This window comes from Podarcis liolepis, assembly GCF_965112155.1.
Source record: "Podarcis liolepis genome assembly, chromosome: 15".
Classification (NCBI taxonomy): Eukaryota; Metazoa; Chordata; class Lepidosauria; order Squamata; family Lacertidae; genus Podarcis; species Podarcis liolepis.
The window spans coordinates 24978546-24986267 of record NC_139566.1 but is presented as its reverse complement, the minus strand read 5'-3'; positions in this window follow the sequence as shown (position 1 = coordinate 24986267).

The window sequence follows — 7722 nt, the reverse complement described above, 5'->3', positions numbered from 1 at the left end:
CGGCTTTGTTCAGATGGGGTTTGTTTTGTTTCAAACCTTCAGACTGAGCCAATGAGGTCATGACTCAGCCGCTGACAAATCCCGGGCCAACTCTGCTGTGCAACAGGCAGGATGAGGTCACCACCCGTTTGTCTGAAGCTGGAGACAGAGAGTGGAAAGCAGTTGGAAAGAGCGAGGGCCTGCCGCTCATGGGGGCATTTGCTCTCCCCCTCGTCATGTTATCCCCACAACAACCCTGCCGGACTACAACTTCCATCATCCCTGAAATAAAAAATTTAAGGTTAAATGTACCAACCAAGCACGTACATGGATATGTGGACCATATGTTTGGAGCAGCACAGGAAGACCGTCCTGAAACCATTTTGACTCCCAAACTGACCAAGTGTTTCTCTGCAAGGAGGGAGGGGGTGAGGGAACCTTCCCATTATCTCAGGAATTGGGTAATCACCATTTCAAAGGAATGGCCAGACTACCAGGAAAGGCAATCAGATAAGGCATTATCAGATAACCTGGCATACAGGAAAAACAAAATCATTCAAATTTCTGTTGTAGATCGCCCTTTCTGTGATGTAGGTATGATGTAACTGGGGGCTGGTCTTGGACTCCAGGGAAAGCAATTTAAAATGTCTATATAAGGGCTTGCACACCTTGGTTCTGGGTCCTCCTCCTTTCCTGCGTGTGAGGGGAGCACCCTGTTGCGACAGTTCAATAAAGATCAGGCTTACTAGCTGCTTTGCTTCTCAATATTCTCTGGTTGGCCTCTGTTATTTTCTCCGACCGATGGAGAACCTACAAAGGAATCCAGAACAGATTCCGTTCAACTTCCAAGGTATGTCTGTACAGGAATTGACAGTTGCAATGCCACCCTAATTATTATGATTATCAGATTATATTATTATTTTACAGTCTTAGGTAGTATAATCTTAGAAGGGGATGTGGTTATGATTATCACAAAAGGGATCCTGCATTTCTGGATTTGCCACTATACTCCCAGCTATTCTTGAATTATAGATTATTATTTTTTAAAAGCATTTGTATTCCACCTTTTTCTCCAAGCTCAAGGTACGGTACATGGTTCTCCCTCTCCTCGTTTAATCCCCACAACAACCCTGTGGGATAGGTCAGCTTGAGAGGCAGTGACTGGCCCCAGATCACAGAGTGAGCTTCATGGCTGAGTGGAAATTTGAACCCTGGCCTCCCATGTCCTAGTCCCACACTCTAACCGCTAGGCCACACTGCCTTTACAGGACCGGATTTACATATATTGAGAAGGTACCCAGATCTTACTCAATTTCTTCGGACCCTTTTGGCACAAGGGTCGAGAATCATTGCATTAGTGAACAGCATCATCACTGGTTCATAGAGGAGATCGCCTCCTTTCCTCCCTGAAAGATGAAGCACCCTGTGTGAACTCGAAAGCTTGCCCATTCTTCCGTCAACACAGATCTTCTGGAACGGATTGGCTTACCTCTCCATGCAGCTTCCATTACAGGTTGCGCTAAATTATTAAAGGACTGTAGACGATGTGAAAGAAATATATTAAGCAGCTTAAATTATTTAGTATTTATTTTGGCACTGAGGAGAACGTGTTTCTGTCTGTCTGTCTGCTGCAGGACAGAGTGTGCAGGATCCTTCCCTCTCTCTCGGAAGGTAAGACCCACTTGGCCATGAAGCTCAGCTTTGGCCTCTCACTGTGCCTCAACCTAACCTGGCGCACAGGGCTGTTGTAGGGATTAGAGGAGGAGAAATAAATTTGTATGTGATACCTTGAGCTCCTTGGAGGGAAAAGTGGGATATAAATGTAATAAATAAATAAAATTGTATTGTCCACATCCTCCTCTTACCTGTTGAATTCTACAAAGGACAAAATAAGACAAAGGAGCAGGAAGAAACTGGCAGCCCCAGTGGCGTAGCGTGGGGGGTGCAGGGGGGGCCGGCCGCACCGGGCGCAACATCTGGGGGTTAGGGTTAGGGGGCGCAAATCCACTGGTTAGGGGGCACAAATTACTTGCCTTGCCCCGGGTGCTGACAACCCACGCTACGCCACTGGACAGCCCTATCACCTCCTGGACTGGGTGTAAGCAGGAAGACAGGTAAGTGAGGGCTGACCGAGGTTCACAACAACAACAACAACATTATTATTATTATTTATACCCCGCCCATTTGGCTGGGTTTCCCCAGCCACTCTGGGCGGCTTACAGAACATAAAAAAATGTGAAACATCAGACATTAAGAATTTCCCTGAGGGAACTGCCAGAAGGCCCTTGGAGCTGGACCTCAGTATGTGGTCTGAATGACGGTGTGTGTGTGTGGAGATGCTCCTTCAGGTATACTAGGCTGAGGCCGTTTAGGGCTTTCAAGGTCAGCACCAACATTTTGGATTGTGCTCGGAAATGTACTGGGAGCCAATGTAGGTCTTTCAGGGGTGGTGTTATATGACCTTGTTAAGAGTAAGAGGAGACATGATAGTAGCTTACAAACTGAGGCACAACATGGAGGAAGCGGACAGAGGAATGTTTCCCTCCCCCTCATAACACTGGAACACGGGAGCATCCAAGGAAGCTGAATGTGGGAAGATTCAGGGGAGCGAGAACTGCGGAACTCACTGCCACAGGAGGCAGGGATGGCCACTAACTTGGCCCAAAAGTGGGCTTGACAAATTCATAGAGAGGAAGGCTATCAATGGGTGCTACCAGCCAAGATGGCTGTGCTCTGCCTCCATAGTCAGAGGCAGTAATGCTTCTGAATACCAGTTGCTGGAAGCTACAGGAGGGGAGAGGGTTATTGTGCTTGGGGGTCCTGCTTGCAGGTTTCCCCACAGGCATCTGGTGAACCACCATGAGAACAGGATGCTGGACTAGATGGGCCATTGGCTGGATCCAGGAGGGCTCTTTTATTCTTACAACGTTTTGCCCGGACACTGAGGTCCAGCTCCGAGGGCCTTCTGGCAGTTCCCTCACTGCGAAAAGCCAAGTTACAGGGAACCAGGCAGAGGGCCTTCTCAGTGGTGGCACCCTCCCCGTAGAATGCCCTCCTATCAGATATCAAGGAGATAAATAACTGCACCATTTTAGGAAGACATCTGAAGGCAGCCCTCTTTAGGGAAGCTTTTAATGTTTAATAGGTTATTGTATTTTAGTGTTTATTATTGTTATTATTATTATTAGGTAAAGGGACCCCTGACCATTGGGTCCAGTCGTCGCCGACTCTGGGGTTGCGGCGCTCATCTCGCTTTATTGGCTGAGGAAACCGGCGTACAGCTTCCGGGTCATGTGGCCAGCATGACTCTGGCAAACCAGAGTAGCAGACGGAAACGCCGTTTACCTTCCCGCCGGAGCGGTACCTATTTATCTGCTTGCACTTTGTGCTTTTAAACTGCTAGGTTGGCAGGAGCAGGGACTGAGCAACGGGAGCTCATCCGTTGCGTGGATTCGAACCGCTGACCTTCTGATCGGCAAGTCCTAGGCTCTGTGGTTTAGCCCACAGCGCCACCCATGTCCCATTATTATTATTATTATTATTATTATTATTACAACAGAAAGCTGGGATAGCTGAGTGAATAGAGCATGAGACTCTTAATCTCAGGGCTGTGGGTTTGAGCCCCACATTGGGCAAAGGATTCCCGCATTGCAGGAGGTTGAACTAGATGACCTTCATGGTTCCTTCCAACTCTACAATTCTGTGACTCTGGGTGCAAATAGGAAGGCGTCTTTGCTTTGTTGCCTTTCCAGAGAAAGCCAGCTCATGCCCACTGCCCTGGGCCATGCCCTTAATCTCTCCTGTCTGATCAATAACCAGAAAGGGCAAGGTCCTCTCTCCACCTAGCTGGGGGATGTCCTTTATTTGAACCTTCTCTTTACCACAGATGGCAAGTGTGCTGAATTGACACCACCACCCATCTCTGACCTTCAGTATCCAACACACCTTGTGATACTAGACCTGTGTACTCAGCAGCAGCAGCTGCTGCAAATGTGGCACAGCCACGGCCCAGTATACCTGAAGGAGCGTCTCCACCCCCATCGTTCAGCCCGGACACTGAGGTCCAGCTCCGAGGGCCTTCTGGCATTTCCCTCACTGCCAGAGGTGAGGTTACAGGGAACACCTTCTCGGTGGTGGCACCCATCCTGTGGAACACCCTCCCATTCAAGGAAATAAACAACTACAGTGCTACGTTGGGTTAGATACGCTTCAGGTTACAGACTCCGCTAACCCAGAAATAGAACCTCGGGTTAAGAACTTTGCTTCAGAATGAGAACAGAAATCGTGCTCCGGTGGCGCAGCGGCAGCAGGAGGCCCCATTAGCTAAAGTGGTGCTTCAGGTTAAGAACAGTTTCAGGTTAAGAACGGACCCCCGGAACGAATTAAGTACTTAACCCGAGGTACCACTGTATCTGATTTTAGAAGACGTCTGAAGGCAGCCCTGTTCAGGGAAGTTTTTAAATGATTTATGTTTTATCAGCTTTTTAATACTGTTGGGAGGAGTCCAGAGTGGTTGGGGAAACCCAGCCAGATGGGCGGGGTATAAATAATTATTAATTATTATTATTATACTTTTCTTCAATCTAAAAAATCCTAAACGCTGCAACCTTTTCTCAGAGGAGTCTTTCCATTCCCTCGATCGTTTGGGTTGCCCCTGCCTGAACCTTTTCCAACTCTTCCCCCTGGAGGAGGGTTATTAGTTGGTGCTTTTTTTGTTCATATATTTTGTAATTTTACATTGCATTTTTATGTTGTGAGATCTGCAGGCGAAATGTGGCCGCGCCATAAATTTGTACAAAGGCATTACGACGGCAGCATTTATTCTTTAGCATAGAGTCGGGCTTCTTTGCCTGTGTGAGAAATCCAGAAGGGCATCGTTGGCAGATGGTGGTGGCACAGTTTATCTTGGCGGGTGAGCGAGCCCCCTGGCATTGTGTGTGACATTCTTGGGTCCTGTGAGTGTGTTGCTTGAGCAACTATGGACTTCCCCTAACCTAAATCAGCTTTTAATGAGCAGCGAAAAGGCAACGTGTTGCTCATCTCTTACCCTGCCAGATTCAAAGATGTTGTGTTGCTACACAAAGCCCTGAACAACTTGGGTTCAGGATACCTTAAGGACCTCTGGAGACCCCATGTCACAGCTCCATGACTGAGATTCTCTGGAGAAGCACAGTTAGTTGGCCTCCCCATGTTAAGAGATGCTTACAGGCCTCATCCAGGAATCCGGCACACTGCGGTAACCAGTTCCATGCTGTGGAAGACTCTTCCAGCAGAGATGCTTCAGGTAGAGTTGCCGCCTTTGGTTGGGCAAAATACGGGACAGGTCAAGCAAAATAAAAGGGGTGGAAATTGGGGGCCTTTAAATTACTTTCCCTGGTGTGGAAATGACTTCAAAGCAATCCATTATAACAATGATCAAATGGAAGCTATCAGCAACCGCAAACATTCCAACGACAATATTAAAAGGAGGATAACTGTGACTTTAAAGATGAATGGGAACCCTTTACAAAGTATTTGAAGACACAACAAAGCGAACTGGACTCGCTGGTTTTGAATAAACATTCACAAACCTTTTATTGATAATAATCCGCTAAATAGTTTGAGGGTCTATACAACTGTGTAACATGCACAGCTTGGATCTAGGGTCTTGGTTGACCACAACCTTGGATCTTTGGATCTAGGAGTCTTGGTTGACCACAAACTTGACATGAGCCAACAGTGTGATGCGGCAGCTAAAAAAGCCAATGCAATTCTGGGCTGCATCAATAGGAGTATAGCATCTAGATCAAGGGAAGTAATAGTGCCACTGTATTCTGCTCTGGTCAGACCTCACCTGGAGTACTGTGTCCAGTTCTGGGCACCACAGTTCAAGAAGAACACTGACAAACTGGAACGTGTCAAGAGGAGGGCAACCAAAATGGTCAAAGGCCTGGAAACGATGCCTTATGAGGAACGGCTAAGGGAGCTGGGCATGTTTAGCCTGGAGAAGAGGAGGTTAAGGGGTGATATGATAGCCATGTTCAAATATATAAAAGGATGTCATATAGAGGAGGGAGAAAGGTTGTTTTCTGCTGCTCCAGAGAAGCGGACACGGAGCAATGGATCCAAACTACAAGAAAGAAGATTTCACCTAAACATTAGGAAGAACTTCCTGACAGTAAGAGCTGTTCGACAGTGGAATTTGCTTCCAAGGAGTGTGGTGGAGTCTCCTACTTTGGAGGTCTTTAAGCAGAGGCTTGACAACCATATGTCAGGAGTGCTCTGATGGTGTTTCCTGCTTGGCAGGGGGTTGGACTCAATGGCCCTTGTGGTCTATTCCAACTCTATGATTCTATGCAGAAAACAGCATTTTTAGAGAAATCAAAGACTGGAACTGAGGGAAGTCGGGTGGTGGGGGTGGGTGGGTTCTGTGGGGGGAGGGAGGAAAAATGGGGGGGGGGAATAAGGATGATATATTTCTGGATAATATGTTTTGTTTTAATTTTGAATAGAAAGTTTTTTAAAAAACCAAAAAAACCCCAAACCTATCTGAAAAATCAAAGTAAAAAAAAAAATTAAAAGGAAATCCTCCCCACCTGCTGAATATCTACCTGCCAGGAAGATAAATGCAGAAACCCAACCGAAAAAAGAAAAGAAAGAAGTTTTCTTTATTCCGAAAGGTCTCTCTGCATTTAAAAACCTCCTTGAACAGCCAGTCATTTTAATGATTGTTCTGTACTGCTCTTAATGGTTTTTTTTTAATAAAAAATGTTCTCCTGCCGCCCTGCTGTTTTCTAAAAGGGTGATCTATAAATACTTTTATTAGAAATAAATAAATAGGAGCAGAGGAGGCTGCCGGACACTGAGTCTGGCCATTGGTCCACCTAGCTCAGCCCTGCCTGCACTCATTGGCAGAGGCTCTCTAGGGTTTCAATCAAGAGCTTCTCAGACCTACATGGGATTGAACCTGGGACCTTCTGCATGCCAAGCATATGTTCTACCACTGAGCTATGATCCTTAAAGTAAGATTCTAGTCCTCGGAATTCAGAATATGGGCTGATTCAGCAGAAACGTTTTGTTGTTTTGAGATTGCATCCCAGTACAGCTTCAGCCACTCTTTTGTTGACTATGAGGGCCACTCCATTTCTTTTATGGGTTTCTTGCCCACAGTAGTAGATATGATGGTCATCCGAACTGAATTCGCCCATTCCCGTCCATTTTAGTTCACTGATGCCCAGGATGTCAATATTTATTCTTGCCATCTCATTTTTGACCACGTCCAACTTACCCAGGTTCATGGTTCTTACATTCCAGGTTCCTATGCAATATTTTTCTTTACAGCATTGGACTTTCCTTTCGCTTCCAGGCATATCCGCAACTGAGCGCCCTTTTGGCTTTGGCCCAGCTGCTTCATGAGCTCTGAATCTACTTGTACTTGTCCTCCACTCTTCCTCAGTAGCATGTTGGACGTCTTCCAACCCGAGGGGCTCATCTTCCAGCGTCATAACTTTTATATGCCTGTTGTCTTTGTCCATGGAGTTTACTTGGCAGGGATACTGGAGTGGCTTGCCAGTTCCTGCTTCAGGTGGATCACGTTTGGTCAAAACTCTCCACTATGACCTGTCCATCTTGGGTGCCCTGCTTGGCATAGTTCATAGCTTCTCTGAGTTATTCAAGCCCCTTCGCCACGGCAAGGCAGTGATCCATGAAGGGGAGCAGAAGCATAGGAAGCTTCAATATAGTGACTCAGACCCTTGGTCCACC